The sequence below is a fragment of the Rhinolophus sinicus genome, chromosome 9, assembly GCF_057876585.1.
Source record: "Rhinolophus sinicus isolate RSI-liver-muscle chromosome 9, RSI-T2T, whole genome shotgun sequence".
Taxonomy (NCBI): Eukaryota; Metazoa; Chordata; class Mammalia; order Chiroptera; family Rhinolophidae; genus Rhinolophus; species Rhinolophus sinicus.
The window spans coordinates 30,694,700-30,713,096 of record NC_142509.1 but is presented as its reverse complement, the minus strand read 5'-3'; the positions used below and the strand labels follow the sequence as shown (position 1 = coordinate 30,713,096).

At 44.2% G+C, this 18,397-nt stretch overlaps 1 long non-coding RNA gene across 3 annotated transcripts in view; it reads right to left on the bottom strand.

Annotated features, from left to right (window-relative positions):
* Positions 1-18,397, bottom strand: part of LOC109448612 (uncharacterized) — a 57,550-nt gene that overhangs the window by 13,915 nt on the left and 25,238 nt on the right. The window contains exons 3-5 of one of the 3 annotated variants that reach the window (XR_016022402.1): positions 9,371-9,613; positions 9,055-9,277; positions 5,296-8,204 (exon numbers count right to left, since the gene is read on the bottom strand). This is a non-coding gene — a long non-coding RNA (uncharacterized LOC109448612). Of the gene's footprint in view, positions 1-5,295; positions 9,278-9,370; positions 9,614-18,397 lie in introns of those variants that run through there. The other 2 variants (XR_012492626.2, XR_002137553.3) reach the window with 2 other exon arrangements.

Here is an 18,397-nt window from a genome sequence, read left to right as displayed (position 1 = left end):
AGAGTGGTGGAAGAGCTAGCTGTGTGTTTGCCATTCCTGGATCCTGGTATGGTTTTGTCCTCTAACATAGGTGTCCCAGGCAAAAAGAGAACATCAAATGGAAGGTGCTACACATAACATCATGCATAACGTGTCTCACTCAATTTCACAGATACACCAAGTCAGCATTTCAATTCAAGAAACCTCCCAAGGCAGACATGACACTGTTGTGGGATATTTCCCTTCCTTCTCTGAACATAGTGGAATAGGATACCATAGGTATGACTTCCATTCATGGTCATTATGGGAAAATGCCATTTACCCCCATTCAGTTACTTGACATTTGACTGTGTCAAAGTGACACCATATGCTACCAAAACAACACACCCTCCTTCCTTGGGATAAAAATGTCTTTTCATAAGACTTATTAAGTCTGAATATTAATCATAGTCATCATTTTTCAGTCTACTTGCTGTCCACAATATTTATTTAAATGAAGAGAAAAAATAGAAAATGACAAGTTTAGGATCTTTAAGATACAGATGAATAAGTAATGATGGGGAAGAAAGCAAGAGTAACCAAAAAAAAAGCATCTTTAAGTGAAAAACTCCACAAATAGACTCTTAACTTTCAATATTAGTCTTTATTTCAAAAACAAGGGGAGGGATGAATAAAGAGATGAATTCACATTTGAATAGAGTCCAAATGACTTAAGAATTTGGATTCTCATATTTCAGATGGACAAGGAATGATATTAGAGTTATGTGATACATTAAGGCTTGAAATGAAATGGAAATATTTCTTTCATTTAAAAGCAATTTTGTTGCCTTTGTGGTCCTCGAGAGTTTCCTAGGTTATGAGTGAAAACCATCCTCCTCCTCCTTTGCTTTGGGTTGATGGGCTCCTATTTCAGATCCAGCTTGTTTAGGGGGAAAATAGAGTTTATGATTATGAAAGCTCTTTTTTTAAAAAATCATGTGGCTGCAAGGGGAGGCTTTCTATGTAGAGTTCAGAGGTCAGTCATTTTGAATCCAAATGAGAAAGTCTTAGTAATACAATATAGCAGAATCACAACTGAATTTGGTGCTGGTTTCAGAACCTCCCCCTCATGGAAGATACTGCCATGAGACCCATCAGTGATTAGTGGGGCAAAACAGGAAGTGCCAGCTTGGAAAGACAGGAAACAGGTGGCCGAGTTCTTCTCCACTGCATCTCAAAAATAGAGTGTATGTAGTGGGCCCTATCAAGCACAATTTAACTTTAAATGCAGCAAACATTTATTATTAAGCACCTACTATGTGCCAGGTCCTGCATTAAGAGCTGTCATGTATTTTATCTCATTAAACCCCCAGGACAAGGAGAAACATCCTCGTGGATTCCACCCATATTTCCCAAGTGTGGATTTGATAGTTAACTTGGAGCAGGGTTTCTCAACCTCAGCACTACTGGCATTTTAGGCTGGATAATTCTTTGTTGCTGGGTACTGTCTTGTGCATTGTAGGATGTTTAGCAGCATCCCTGGCCTCTACCCACTAAAAGCCAAGAGTATACCCCACCCTAGTTAACCCAAGAGTATACCCCACCCTAGTTAACCCAAGAGTATACCCCACCCTAGTTATGACAACCAGCAATGTATCTAGACGTTGCCAAATGTCCCCCAAAGAGCAAAATTGCCCCCAGCTGAGACTCTCTTCCTTAGAGGCAGCATGGTTTGGATGCCCAGGCAGCTGTAGGTAAACATTCCTTTTATTCCCTCCTATGGTCTGACTCAGTGGTTCTCAAACCTGAGTGGTCCATACACAATATTATATATACTCTACTTTGTGGGCAGGAATTTTCAAGGGTAGTTTGACTCCGTTCATTTTGACCTTACATGCTGACATGAGAACTTAATCCCTCTCTTAAATTTAACTCCACAGGCCTCCTGAAGAGCCCCACTGTGGTCACAGAGGTCTTTTCAGCACAGAATCTCTCTCATGCCCAGGCTTTTTCCATGAAGCCAATTGGTGTTAACTGCCATTTTTGAACACTTCCCACAACATTGGGACATCTCACTGCATCCTAATTATGACACCGTGAGGTAGGTACTAGCATTGCCCCATTGCACTGAGGCAATGAGGCTCACACAGGGTAAATAACTCACCACAAATCACACAGCTAATAAATGGTGGAACCCACAGGATGCCAAGCTGTATGGCTTTTCAACAGAAAATATGTGCAGGGTACATTCCATAACTATTAGCGACTGTTTACTAGTGGGAAACAAATCTGTCTAATTTGATCATGAGCAGTTACTCAAAATTATTTCCCTGAACCCAAATAAGGACTGATTGCATTGGCCAATCCTCCCAACCTCGCGGCTAGCAAGGATACGGGTATTCAGGATGCATATGCATATATACCCCAAATTGTGTTTCTCTCCCAAAACACAAAACGGAAGCTCCCCAAACGTCATTAACTAACTGTCAAAACAAAACAGATCATTTCATTTGGAGCTACAGAAAGACTGGAGTGTTGGCAGGTACTAGAAAATAATCGCAATCACACTTGACACATCATAACATCATTCTACATTTGCTACTACATTTCCCCACGCGGGTGGGTGCTTCTCGAGGTTAAGGACTCACTTACTCATCATCACTGAATCCTACTACATTTGTGGAGCTTGTCATTAATAACAGGAATGCACTTTTTAACCTAACACTCATGCATGCTTTATTTCCATTCTCTCAGTAACTGTGGGTGGTCTCTATTTTTGATATCCTCTTTTTCATAGGAAGAGATTGAAGCTGAGAAACGTAAAGTGATTGGCCCAAGGTCACTCCTTGTTAAACTCTGGGTGCAGACTTTGAACTCAAGTCTCATGCTCCGAACCCCAAGAGCTCATGTTTTTTACAATAAGGGATTCCAAGGTAAAGATGAGTTGGGAACTCCAGGTGCTAGATTTGGCCTTGATGTCTAACATTGGTGAGCTGTCTTACTATTAAGCAAATTAAATATAGAGAAATTGCATCCTGTAAGCCTTTAGTACACATGGATTCAACCATGTATGCTTGTGGAGAAAGAAGAACAATGTAATAAATATAGATAGTTCCTGTGGCCAGCTATGGGATGTGTGCGTGTCCAGGGTGAGTTTTGGGTGGGACCTGGCCTTGGCTGACTCCTTGTCAGACTCAGCGATCACCAGTCTCTTCTCATGTGTGGCCCTGGGCTGCCCCGAGTGGGAGTCCAGTGTTTATTGATGTTTTTAAAGTGTTTAAGGACTGTCATTTCTCATACAATCTGACCCCTAAATACAAGGAAGTTGCTTCATCTGGTTCTCAGCCAAAGAACAATGTGGGATAAACTGGCTGGGCAGAACTTATTGTATTGAGAGATGTCTATGGATGGCCAATGTGGCTGTTTCCTAAGGGATTTTTGAGGGATATATGTGACTATCACCAACGATACTGATGTTTTATCCTAAGACATACTTCAGAATTAGTGGGAAAACATCAAAATGAGACCTTGTGCAAGAGATCCATGAAGACATAAAATAAGAAAGTCAACTTTGACTTTTTTTTTTTTGAGTGCTAGGCATGGTTCTAAGAAATTCATATGTACTAACTCATTAAATCATCATAACATGCCTATTTGATAACTTGCCCAGGGACATAGCTAGGAAGTGGCAGGATCAGGATTTGAACCCAGGTAGACTGGGTCCTCTACACTAGACCACATTCCTATCTCCCCAACCAGTGGTGATCCCCAGGAGACTTGGATTAGAGTTCCACATCTTTCCATCTCCCCCAGACCTGATCCTGTCCTGTAAACGCTGGGAATTCAACAAAGACTTGTTTTGACGTGAATCAACCTCTTAGATTATTGACAGTCCTTTAGAAATTTTTGACAAGGGAAAAGAGACAACTACCCAGGAGTTCAAGATTTCAAGGCCATCGATAGCTTGGTAAACACACCGAAAGGCTGGAAACAAGGTGAAAAAAATGACGTAGAAATAGCCTCACCATATCTGTAGAGTATGTTATACTGCATAACAGAGGCTGTAGAGAGTTGTGTTTTCACTCTCTACAGAAAACACAACTTCTTTGTAATGTTTTGTTTGTGTTACTGTTTGTTAGTGTGAGGGGATTATAAATGAAAAGTCAAATATTATAGTGAGAATTCTATTAATAGGGCCAGTGGTTGAATGTGGGCCCATGTTTGTCCTAACTCTGAAAAATGCTTTGCGAAACCCAGTGGTACAGGCGAGGTAGCAGGAAAGGCTTAGCTAGCCTACTCAAGACAACTATTTTCAAGCCAGTTGACAACCACTTTGCCAGGGTTCCTTTAATGAGCTAATGACAAAGGGCTCTTAGATGTTCTCTGCAGCCAGTCCTAGGAGCGCTACTTAAAAACCACTGAAGGAGTCATAGCACCTGAAATACCATAAACACTACAGCCTCTTAGAACGTGTTAAGAAGTGATTGTCTCTGCCACTTCAGACTGATTTGTAGTAGTCAGGTCTTTTTCAGTTGCAAGCAACAGAAAACCAACTCAAATTTGCTTAAACAGAAAGGAACATTTGCTCCATTAGGCATGGCTGAATCCCTATGATTACAGACTGTCAACAGGAATCTGACTTTGTCCATTTTCTGGCTTCTCTTCCTTTGCATTCACTCTGTTCTCACGCAGGCTTTCCCTAAATGGCATTAAAGCTGTTCCTGGCAGTTTCAGCCTTGCATTCTACCTGCTTAGCACCCCAGTGGAAAGAGAGCACCTATTTCTTAATAGTTGTAGCAAAAATCCCAGGGCTGAGATTCTTTGGCTTTGATTGGCCCAGTTTGGGTCACATGCCCATCCTTGAGCCAAGCCCAGTGGCCAGAACGTGTTAGTCTTATTAGTCAGGTCTGGGTCATGCCTACCTTTAAAACCAAGACATGGGCAGACCCACTTGAACTATAAGGATCAAGAGGGAGGAGCATTTTCCCAGAGAACCATCTAGAGTCTGATGCCAGATAATGGAGGCATGCAGCAAGGGTTGGTGGTGGATGCTGCTGAATGGTCAAAACCAATGGATGTCCTTGGAACCTTCTCTCTAAATTATCTCCAACAGGCAAGGTATTACTAAGCAGAGGAACTTTATGTGGTTTACAAGCATAATTTAGATATTTGCTTAGCTATCTGAGGTTTAAAACATGGCCTGTATTGGCTACAACATTTTGGAAACATTTTCTGCAAACTGCACTCACCCACATGGTTTGAAGTTTTGGGGGTTCTCTTTCCTTCCTTCCTTCCTTCCTTCCTCCCTCCCTCCCTCCCTCCCTCCCTCCCTCCCTCCCTCCCTCCTTCCTTCCTTCCTTCCTTCCTTCCTTCCAATTCTTGGAACAAATCCTTAGGAAAAAGAGGAACAAAAATGCCACAGAATGATTCAAAACAGACGACTGGAAGAGCAGCAGAGATGGCAAATTAGCACACAGTTGACATTCCTTCTGTCTTGATGACATTTCTTATGTTGAGTAATATTCTCAGGGTTCCTCTCTGCCTCTCCTTTTTTATGTTAATTAGTGTTCCTAATTACAAAAGCAGTACCTGCCCAATTCAGAAAGAACTGAATGCATCCTGAAAGCACCACACACACACACACACACACACACACACACACACACACACACACACACACACCATGGCCCACAGTTTTAGTTAGAAATATCTATTTAATGAGTATCATGCCCTAGGAGTTGTCCAGGCACTACCCTAGCCCCATTTCACAGAGGAGGAAGCTGAGGCTTACAGCATTCAAGTTGATAAGTGGTAGAACTGGGAATTGAACTCATGTCTGTCTGCCCACAAAGCCCCTGTCCTTATCCACTCGATTATTCCTCCACTCTACTCGGAAATTTCCAAAATTAACCTTACAAAAATGGCATATTGTTCATAATGCTTTATGGCCTGCTTTTTTCATATACCACATTTTCCCATTTGTTTAATATACTTCTATATAATGTTTTTGGACTGTATTGAATCTATCATATGGATATATTATAATTTACTCAACAAATCCCCAATTGTTGGACATGTAGGTTGCTTCTGACTTTTCAGTATTATATTAATGCTACAGTGAACCACTTTGGGGGAACATTTTCACATATATCTCTTATGATGTCCTTAGGAAAATTCCTAGAATTGCTGGATCAAAGGGATTGTGTATTTTTAGTGTTTAATACCTATTACCAAATTGTTATTCAGAAAGGCAGGCCCAGTGTACAATCCCACAGCAACATATGAATTTCTGTTTCCCCACTCTGTCCAATTATGCCTCCTTCTCAGAGATTACTAGTCATTAGCTAATTGCCCCTCATCCCCTGCACTGGGGAATGGGGACCTTTTCAAAGTACACATCATTTAACAGTATTCAAATGGTTTGAGGCAAATGCAGTGGTAAAAATTTGTCAGTAATCATTTGTATCCCTATCGCTGTCGCCATCTGATTCGAGAGGGTTCATAATCCCTTTTCCCCAGGCCATGGGACTGAAACTACAACCTTGGCCCAGGACTCTAGCCAGTACCATGAAGATAACTATGGGTACAAGTTGGTAGTGATGCGTTGGCTTAAGCAGAGGATGCTGTAAGGCTGACCTGCCATAATGATCCTCACTGATGACTAAGGGGTTATGTTGACATGGAGCCCATCGCACCCAACTTCTGTTGGTATGAAAACCACCCTGCTTTGGGGAACCACTGTCAGCTGCTTTGTGTCTCATGGTGGGCCCTGATTGGACAGGGCCATGGCTTGTAATGTAACTGGATGCAAAACACAAGATAATCACACTTCGTTAGCAATTTGAACTTGAAGAACTGAAACAATTGAAGACAAGTGGAGAGTAGCTGAGTCCATTAATGGGAAGAGGGGTGCTGGAGGGAAGATTCTATAGCCTAAGATTCCGTGGCTCGATGTCGAGTGCAGGCTTGGCACGTAGTAGGTGCTCAGTCCCTATTTGTTGTTGAATGAACGCGTGGAGTTGATTACAGTGGATCTCTCTTTTTCTACTCTCTTCAGCACTCCTTTCTCCTTCTTCTGGTAGCAGCACCCTCATTCCTTTGGGAATTCCTATGGGAACTGTAATTCTAAAGTGTAATGCCAGCAGGGGGGAGGCAGGTTCTTGAAGGAATGGGAAAGAGACGTCCACTTCATGTAACTGAAACTACACTTGCTCCACCTGAATTGAGAGATGACATATAAACTCCTCAGCGCTTGGGACTCCATGGTGTGACCGCAGTGTTTTCTCCCTGTTTCTGTGCTACTCCTCCTTGACTTCTCTCCATTCCCAGAACGTGCCCTGTACTTTCTGTTTTTCGTGCCTTTATTCTACTATTTCTCAAGTCCAGTGTATTCCTCCTTCCATCTCTCCCATGGAAATCCTACAAGGCCCATCACAAATGCTACCTCGAGGGCCCTTTTCCTGATCGACCCTATTTTATTTTCTTCAAAGCACTGGTCAGGACCTATGAGTCCCTTATTTGTTTATGTGATTATGGCCTGTTTTCCCCACCATGAGGCTGCTCAGGTGAGATTTCGTCTTTCTTGTTCACAGCTGCCTCCCTGGGTCCTAGAACAGAGCCCAGAGCACAGTAGGGACTCCAAGAATAGGTATCCCAAGCAAGGTCAGTGAAAGATTCTGCCCAGGAGGTGGCCTCTTGAGCAGAGGGGGGCACCTGCTGAGTCAGCTGGTGGGCATCTGTCATGAATCCCTGCAGCCAAGGAGCTGCAGTTCTGTCCTGGTCCACCCTCTTCCTGAGACCCGGGGTGTGGGTGGGGGGAGGCGGGGGAGGGGCTCATCTTTTCTCTAATTCCAGAGCTACCCCCCAACTTACCAATAAATTATTTCTCTGACCAAGTGACTCTGTTTTGGCTCCTGGCTGTCACAGAATCCTAACCATATACTATCTTCATAACCAACGTTCATTTACAGAGGAGGAAACTGAGGCAGGGGCTGCCTTGTGTTTCAGGGCCGGCATCACTTGTGGGCTTCGGGCGGCTTTTCCTGAGTGCCTGTGGTGTGATCAACAGCCATCTCAGAAGAAGATGTAGCCTCTCCACTCTGTTTTCGAACGCCCTACCTGCTTTGTGGCAACCTGACCTCCACGGGGCTTGGGTTCCTCCTGGCTCGTCCATCTACCAGGGGCCACGGCCGTCTGGGTGTACGTGCCCTTAGCTGCTCTCCAGGCTCCTGTCCACTCTGATTGGACTCGATACAGAACAGAAGATGCAACATTGAGATGATTTCTAGACATGCCACCTGTCGGGACCCGCGGGTCAGCATCATTCACTCACCAAATATTTACTGAGCCTACTGTGCGTGGCCCTCTTCTAGAAAATTGGGATAATATATCAGATCCCTGCCCTCATTAAGCTTACAGCCTAGCAGGGGGAGACAAACCATAAGTAACAAATCATCATAAATAAGCAAATTATCGAGTGTATTGGAAGGTTATAAGCACTCTAGAAGAAAAAGTAGAGCCAGGTAAGAGGAATTAGAAGGAAGTGGTTGAGGTTGTAAACAGAGTACTCAGGGGTGGCCTCACTGAAGAATGATTGGAGGAAGGAATGGGCCGAGTCACATGGGTGCCTGGGTGTTCCAGGCATAGGGACCGCCAGGGGCAAAGGCCCCAGTGAGGAGCTTTAGAACCCAGCAAGTGTGGGTTCCAATCTATTTCCTTTCTGTGTGAGCTTGGGAAAGTTAATTAACCTCTCTGAGCCTCAGTTTCCTGACCTGGGAAATGCGAATGAAAATGAGATCATACCCATTATGCAGCTGGAATGGGGATGATACTAACTGTTGTTCAATATGGGCCCTGCGCAATCCCAGAGATTTGGGAAATAGCTGCAGAAAAGTCCGAGGTCCCAGTGGTCAGCAGAGTGCGACAATTAAGAGCATCGGCTCCAGCTCTGTCATTTTGTGGTCCTGTGACCTTGGGCTAGTTTATGTAACCTCAGTCTCCTCACTTTAAAGTGGGATATTAATAGCAACGCCATCAGAGAGTCATTGTGAGGAATAAATGAGAGGATCCTGGAACGTGCTCAGGAGGTGGCCTTACCTCTGAAGAAGCACTCAATGAATGGCAGCTATTTTTTTGACTGAAGCCATGGGGAGAGAGGCTTTCTTTTCTCTGTAGGATTGTTAAGCGGATAGAATGTGAGCCGGGAGCTGCTGGGGGCCATCGGTGGGAGGTCCTGCCTGCAAAGGAAGCCAACCCAAAGAAGGCAGAGCTGTGGCGTGGACAGCAAGGGACTCCTGATGACCTTTTTCTTTAAATGTAACTGAAAAAAAATAACATTAAAAACTTATAATCACGGAAGTGTACCATCCACACGTTTAACTTAAGCTAATTCAGCTCTAACGTGCTTGCTTACCTTGATAATGAGGAATCCTCAGGAGGCAAAAGGGCAGGTAGGAGTTGCCATCCGGGAAAGGTAAGGAGTGAATTTGGGTCCTTGGTGGCTTCCCGGCTTCCGGCTTCCATAGCAGAGAGAGGCACAAACCAAGCCCTCAAGTCTCCCCTGCAGCAATGGTTCCCAATCATCCCAACATTCAGCACCTGGGTGCTCTTTTAAAGACCTCCAAAAGTCTCACCAACCTGTAAGTGAACCTGTTGTCTGAGAAAAGGCATAACAACACAAAAACACTATGAATTATTCTGGCTTGAAAAGAATTTGCATATTTTTTTCATTGCACTAGCTTTGAAAATCTAGTCATCTGTCTATGCGTAGAAGGTAATGTTTATTCATTCCACAGACAATTCCGGCTGCATTTTGGATGAGCAGGGCCTCGCTGTGACTCCAGAGCCCAACCCCCGACCTCTGCAGTCTCCAGGTCACACTGGAGCAGTTCTCAGTTTGCAGCCCACAGCCCATTGAGTGGGTCCGTAGCTCCCTCCTAAACACCCACAGTCAGATCCACTCTCTCTCTGATTCTTAAGAACAAGTAACACCACGTACATCCATCACTTTCCGGCTTTAGGCATGACTAAGTGCCACTTTCTAGGAAACTACTAAGTGAGTGACTACAATTTACTAGTCATAACTAAAATTAGTACGTTACTAGGGTTTACCACGAACTCAGCGGCAGTATTCTTGCAAGTCTGGCTCCTGCTCTGTGCTTGCCAACACTGTAAAACTCCCACGGCACAACTCAGGAAGTGGCAATTGGTGGTATAGATGGGATGCAGGGTCTTTGGCCTTGCCTGGGTGAGAACCACTGTTCTAACAGGCTCTTGAAATTCAGAAATCTCCTCTCTGGGATCTTCAGTCCTCCATCCTTCCCTGACATTTTGAGCCGCCCCCACATCAATCCTGACTCGGCACATTTAAACCACAATGAGTTACTCACACAACAGACTTTAAACAACTAGTATCCATCAGTAACATCAAAATTCCAGTTCTAACTTCCAAATGCCAAAGACCTCCTTCACACACTTAATAAATATTCATGAAGACTCCAATATATCAGGCATGTGTTAGTTCCGGGCATACATAATGAAGTCTGTCACATTCCCTGCCTGCATTAAGCTTACAGTCTGGTGTCAGAAAAAGACATGACGTAAGTAAACAGCAAAGCAATCATACAATTCTCGGTGCTTAAAAAAGCTACACCAGGTATCGATGGAGAGAATAGCAGGGGAGGCCCTATTTAAACATAGTGGTTAAGGAGGGTGTATCAGCCCGGGTTCTGCGGTTGTAAGCAACAGAAAACGATGCTGGAAATTGGCTGAAAAGATGTGGGGTGGCTCACAAAAGCAATGGAAAAAACTGGAAAAGGCACAGAAAGGACAGGAACGAGGGAGATTCTGGGGGTCTAGGGAGCAAGAAGGAGTGGAGTATCTTAAATGTCTCACATACGGGATGTATCAAGGCCAACCATCTCGCATCCCTGGTTCATTTAGGACAAGGGCCCCCTTCTTGCTGGAGAAGGTGGTGGAAGGGGAGGGTACTTTGACTGACAGTTGCTCCAAGACTACATGGAATGGGAGGGAAATAGGAGTTCTACGGCAGATCCCATTGGTTGGCCAAACCAATATGCATTTCCACTTCCTTCCTTTCTGTCTTCTTCCATTGTCAAGGCTAAAAAAAAACCACCAAACTGAAATCCTTGCCTTCCCAGCCTCCCTTGCAGCAAGAGGTGGCCACGTGACACAGGTCTGGCCAGTGAGACAAACTACTGGGGCTGGGGGTAGGGGGTGTTCTAGAAAAACCTTTTTTTCTGAATAAAAAGGACAGATGTTGCTGGGACCACCACTTTCCATTCTTCCTGTTTTGAACATGGATATAAATCCTAGAATGGCAGCCATCAGCCTTCTACAAGCATGAGAGAAAGCCCAAGGGAATTACAGAGCTACTCTTCTGGATATTGTTGTGCTGATGAACAAACTCTGCACTCACCTGCAAACTTGTTTTGTGAGAAAAATAAACCCCTATTTTTTTAAGCCATTGTTTGTCAGGTATTAGCCTATTACTTGGGGTTGTTTGTATCGTAAACTTGGGGTTGTTTGTTACTGCAGCAAAGCTGACTAATACACTGAAAATAATGCTGTTACCAAAAAAAAAAAAAAAGAAAGAAAAAGAAAAGAAAAATGGTATGGATGTTGGGTAGGCAAAATTAAGGAATATTGACTCTTGAAGGCCTTACTAAGAAAGTGACAATAAAGCTGAGGTATAAATCCTGAAAAACAATCAGCCATGCAAAGAATCAGGTGAAGAGTATTCTAGCTCAGGGAACAACATGCTCAAAGAGCTGAACTAGGAAAGCACTTGGCATTTTTCAGAAATTGCAAGAAGATCAGCATGGCTGGAACATCCTCGTTCTCACTCTATTCCCATCCCCCCCCACCCCCCGTTCCCAATCCTTTAGCTTGGACTCATATTTTTAATGCCACTGTCATCAGCTTGGACTTGATGATCCAACTCAGATTCACCGTCCCTGACCATCCATCTCTCCAAGGACTCAGCTTGCAATCATCTTGGCTCATCCCACTCTTAGCTATTCCAGCTCTGACCCCAGGAACCAAACACCAGCCTGGGCCCTGTCTGGACCCCTTGGAAACACACGGCCAGGCATCAGACAAGTTGGGCTTTCTCCCATTCTCACTACCCTGGCTCATCTTGCAGGGCTCCAATTCAGCACTGAGGAAGTAGAAATCCCTCCACATCTCTTAATTCGTGGTTACACACAGCTCGTTAAGCTTAATTAATGAGGCTTTATCAACTTGTTTCTGATGCCGTGGTGGAAAGTTGAACTCTACATGAAGGCTGGGGAAACAGATGGGTGGGTGTGTCTTTATAGATCTCAGTGGTAAGCTGTATTCCTGGTGGGCACTCATTGGATACTTGGTTGAAAACAGTCAAAATCCCAAGCTTATTAAACTAAGTAATATATCTGCTCCTAAGTCCTATGAAACAGACCGATTTTAAGATACCTGCCTGCACACAGGTCCCGTCACTGAGAACCTGCCTTCATCACAGCCCTGGAATGCATCCCAGTGGCTTTCCATTACTCAGGAGGCTTCTCAGTTATTGATCCCGTTTGGGTTTCTGAGAGAGTTGTGTCTTTACAATAAACCCTGTCTGGCTCAGGGGGAGCCTGAGTGGATCTCTGTTCTTTACAACTCAAGATGTTCAGACCTGCTCTCAATTTTGCCCACAGCTGCGTTACCTAGTAGACACCATAGCAATAGTATGGTTATCTGGAGAAGCGCCGCCCGCCTAAGCTGATCCTTTGGGAGAAGGTTTGGAGTCAAGGTCAGCCACGCAGAGAGGAGATGAGGAAGGATAGGGAAGTCAAGAAATAGAAACATGAAGTTGGAGGCTGACAGAGATGGAGGAGGCTACTGGCTCTTCTGAAATCCACAAGCTGGGGTCCCTGGGGGGCCAAGTTCAGCCTTGCAAACAAACATGTTTTGTTGGGCTGGAACCATGTATTTTTAAAAATTTGAGTGTAAATGCTTTGGGACAAGAAAACACTTTTTTGTTCCCCGTAGTCTTCACCACTCCCTATTGTCAGACATCCAACAGCTTCCTTCACTTCGTCACATACACAGCAGGCTTCTGTAGCCAACTGTGTTTGTCATCTGCGCTTTATGTAAAAAGTCTGGCTAGAAAGGATCTATCATTCAGTTCAACCCTGACCTCACATTTGAAATCTTTCTTTCAGAGTCCCACCTTTATTAGCCTTATTAATATCTATTCATCATTTTAGTGCATCTAATAATGGGCAAACCTGCATCGAAAGTCAAAAGGAGCATCTCGTGTTGTTTTGGACTTGAGGGATGGATAACACACACCTCTCACCAGTTGCTGAAGCTCAAGGAGGGAAATAACCTCAGGAATTCCCTTCGGAGGGAAAGAACGTTCTCAGTGGGATCATTTCTGCCTCTGGGATCATCTGACTTCTCATGGGAGGAAGAGCCAAAAATGTCTCCCTAAACTAGAAGAGGGGGGAAAGAAAATGCCCTTTGGGACTGCCTCGATGGGGAAGGCTGATCCCGGCCGGGGCAGAGCTGAGGGCAGGAGGCAGTGCGTCCAGCCTGGTAAGAGACGCTCCTCCGGCTGCCTTCCCCAGCTCAGCCTGAACTTTCGACCCCATTGTCTACTCTAATTACTGGAACCAGCAGGATTAATTCCTCGACCTACTTTCCAGTCCTTTTTGCTGCCACAGAGCGATAAGGCCTCACTGGGCTTCTCTCTGTCATTTTAATGCAACAGAACTCACTGAGAAGTTACATGCAAACTCGCATTAGAACCAAAGGAGCATCTATCTCATCTTTGAACTGAAGAAAGGGGCTCAGGATTGCTCCTTTTCAGCTGATTCTAACATTCCCGTTCTCTAAAGCTACTTAACAAAGAGCAATCAAACATGTGAAAAAAAATCCCCTACTTTGAGAACAATGGGATATAGAAAGGAAAACAAGATATTTTATATCTACTAAATTTGCATAAAATGTGAACTGGTAATACCAAATGCTGGTGAGATTGTAAGAAGCCAGTATGTTCGCAAGTTGCTGGTTGGCACAATTTTACAACACAGCAATATACATCAGGGGCCATTAAAAACATTGCTCTCCATTGATCCAGTAATCTCATTCCTGGGAAGTTATCCAAAGGAAATGGTTCAAAAGAAGGAAAAAGCTGTATACATAGAGACCTACCCCGCAGCATAGAGACAGGGGTGGCAAAATGACCTAGGCTGGCAAACCCATGGACCAATTTCAGCCTGAGGCCTGTGTTTATATGGCCAACAAGCTAAGAATGATTTTTTAAAGCATTCTTGACAGATTGTTAAAACAAACAAGCAAACAAAGGATATGTGAAGGTTGCTGACCCTGGAGTAAGAGAAAACTGGATGAAGACTATAAAACAACATGGGGAAATGTTTACAATACATTAAGCTTTGCAGAATATAAATGGAATGGTCACGATGATATCAACCATGTGAAAAAAATATGTCATGTGCACACAGACAAGAAGAGTAGGCAAAAACGAAATCTAGTCTTCGGGAGTAATTTGAAATGATGTACTTTTCTCAAAAAAAAAAAAAAAAAAGAGGGCCGGCCCAGTGGCTCAGGTGGTTGGAGCGCTGTGCTCCTAACTCTGAGGCCGCCAGTTCAATTCCCACATGGGCCAGTGAGCTGTGCCCTCTACAGCTAAGATTGTAAGATTATGAACAACAGCTCTCCCTGGAGCTGGGCTGCCGTGAGCAGCCGGAGGTTGGTGTGAGCTGCCATGAGCCGCAAGTGGTCAGCAGCTGCTGTGAGCCGCTGGCTGATGACCACCACCGACTGCCTCAGTGGGGGGCGGGGGTGGGGAGTGCAAGGCTCATAATACCAGCACGGGCCAGGGAGCTGTGTCCTACACAACTAGACTGAGAAACAACGGCTTGAACCGGTCGCAGGGGGTGGGGGGGGAATGGGTCGTTGGAAGAAAGGGAAAACAAAACAGAATCCTTCTTATTAAAAACAACCTGGATACTCATGGGCAGGGAGTTTATTGTGTAAATGCTGCATTCTTGTGAGGGAATACTATGCAGCCATTAAAAAGTGTTGTGGGTCTATATTTACTGAGACGGAAAGATGCTCATGATATACTGTTAAGTGAAAAGGCATATAATAGAACAGCCTGCACAGTGTGATTTCATTTACATAAGTTGAACATGTATCCATGTCTGTGTATATGCATGGAGAACAATCTGGAAGGATAGACACCAAATATATTTATAGCAGTTATCTCTGGGTGATGGGATTTGGGGTGAATTTTATTTTCTTTTTACTATTGGAAGGTTTGTGGGGTTTCTTTTTGCAAGGCCCATTTATTATTTTTAGAATTAGAAACAAAGTATTTTCACCAACACTTTTTTAATGTTGTTAAAATGTTTTCACACTATGCAAGGAAAATTTGCCATTTACAACGCAGTCAAGGTCCTAGGAATCTGAACACAACTGTCCCCTCTGAGCTACTGGCCTGCCTTATCACACTGTCCCCACTTTGAATGCTACTTTCTCTAGCCTGGAGCTCTAAAATACAGGTCTAAGATTAGGTTGAAAAGAGTGAGGCCCATGCTTTGGGTTCAAAATTTAAGGTGACACGAAAAAACTCAGTAATCACGATAAATATTTTAATGCCATGTTTCAAAAAAAATAAAAATGAATGTGGAAAATCCATGATGAACAAAATATTAACATTTTAAATAAAGACAAGACCAATTTTTCCTTTTGCCTCTGGCCTTAATGTGGCTTGACATTGCACAGTTACTGATCCTGTTTTTATTTAAAATATTGATCTTTTGTTCATCATGGGTTTGTTGGCATTAATTTTTATTTCTAAAAAGTGTAATACAGAATTGTACACCTGAAATCTATGTAATTTTACTAACAATTGTCACCCCAATAAATTTAATAAAATAAAATTTAAAAAAAAAGTGTATTAAAATATTATTATACTTGATACTGAGTTTCTGGCACCCCCTTACATATACCAAAAAGCACTGAATGATACACTTTATAATATCAAATTATATCTCACTGACGCTGTTTAAAAACTTTATTTGTGGCTACCGAAATTTGAATTTTATGTTGTTTTCATGTATCACAAAATATTCTTCTTTTCTTTTTTTTTCTCCCAGCCATTTATAGGTGTATAAACGTTCTTAGCATGTGGGCGATATAAAACAGGTGACAGTCCCGATTTGGCCCACAGGCCATCATTTGCTGCCTCCTGAGTTAAACCAGGGAAATGCTCACACAGAACCTGACAAGCCAGACTTGAAGTTTAAAAGGAGTCAACTGGCCTCTGTGAGGCGGCTTCCTCCCATAGAAGATGGGCCAATGCCTACCACTCGGGGTGCTGTTATGGAAATACAGGCTAAGCACCTAGAACAGAAGCCTCCCTCGGGGGTGTCAATATTTAGGTTCTCCAGGCCCCAGGCAGCTTGCTCTGAGGCCCAGAGGCTGCTGGATCAGTCAGGCCATCAGTCATTGGCCTCTTTCTGCTGTCCGTACTCCCCACTTCTCGCTCATATTTCTCAGCAGAGTTTTTAATGACTGTCCCAGCAGCCGCCACCTAGCAGCTTATCTGCCTCATTACTTTGCGACAGGGCTGTAAAGCTGCAGATAACCCTGGCTCTCAGGGCGGGGAAGGCCGCTGCCTTATCAGACACCGCTTGCAATAATTAACCATGCGGGGAAATAAAAACAAATATTGGACAGCGAATGCCTCACATGTAACCGAAAGCCCCTGACTCAATGAAGCCTGTGGGCTCTGCTGTTTCCTTATCACTCTAACTCTGCACTCATTGCATTTTTCCTGAAATTTTGTAATTTCTACCATCTGAACTCCTGTTTCGCCCTGTGAGGAACAAAGAACCCCCACATCTTAGCTTTCCAGTTTTCATTCACCCTCACTGTTAAAGACCTTGTCCTCCTTCCTTCCCAAGTCTTTCTTGCTCCCAAATTCCTCCACTTCAATCTGTCACATCAGACCATCGCTTAATTGGATGCAGTTTTGCGTGTGGTAGCAATGTGCCAGCCTTGGAGGATGGATCATGAGGGGGTCTAAGCCCATCTGACCATGTGACCAGTTTTGGCCAATGAGACCTAAGCAGAAGAGTTTTGCTTTCTTGACAAATGAGGGTATAGCTGGCATTGCTATCATCATCTTCCTGTTTTGAACTGGGAAAATGATGGCCGGAGCTGTGGCAACGATAGCTGACCATGAGCAAGTGGTCAAAAGACTCTCAGAGACATTAGGCATGACATGACTGAGGCACGCAACCAACACCACAATTCTTGTCTGATGAAAAGATAAACCCTTATGTGCTTGGCCACTGTGATGCTTTTGGTTACAGACAGCGCCGCAGGTAGTCCTGACTGGTGGAGCAGGGTTGACCATAGACAGGCTTTCATTGCGAGCCCAGAGCACCAAGCCGAAGCACCAACTCGTGGTGTCTGGGGTCTAGGGTCAGGTTACCAGGCAGGCTCAGCCACTTAGAACTCAGGTCCTGAAGGTGAGACCAGGAGACCTGAGCCCCCTTTGCTAAGTTAGAAACATGGCGGCAGGTTAGCTTCCAGAGGAGGAAGTGCCTCCATCCCACCTGGCACGCTGGGGCACGGCAGGGCCAGAAGAATGGGTCTCCCGCAAGGACAAGAAGGGCTCACCCACCCTGACACCTGTCTAGATCGGGGGCTGTCGCTCCACTATGTGCCCCGACCCCCTGCTTCCTCAACAGGTTCTCGCATCCTGTTGCTCTGATTCTCTCTCAGGAGGTCTTATTTTCACAACCTTCTCCCTTTGTTCACTTGCTGCTCAGAATAAGGTAGAAAGTTGATAGGACAGCAGCTTAAAACTCCAAGGGGCTGTACCCCATCTCCGCCCCACACCCGTATCCCAACCCAACCCCCACGTATAAACATTTGCTGCTGAGTGACTGAACGCACGCGTGAGCAGACCCCGTAGACTTCATCCCTTCGCTCCGTGCTAATCCATCATAATTTCTATTTGACTTTGGAAAGCATTATGTAATTTGAATTCTGCAAATTTACCTTCCTAATTATGTTCTTCTTTGGCTAACATAGAAATCACTTTGTCCAGATCGAGCGATGGTGAGGGGAAGTTTGCTATGTGTTGGGATCATAAGGTACATAATCCATACACTATTGGCAGTCAAGAGTTGGCTATATCAGGAAGGTCAACTGGACTGATATTTAAAGTATGGGAAAGTGTGTGTGTGTGTGTGTGTGTGTGTGTGTGTGTGTGTGTGTGTACATGCCTGGTATCCAGCTTCTGCATTAGCCAATCCATGGAAACTGGATCTACTTAAAACCCCACCTACCGGCTCACTCTTGGACTAGACCTTCCAACCTCCTTGTCACTGTTTTGCGGGTCACACTGTAGTCC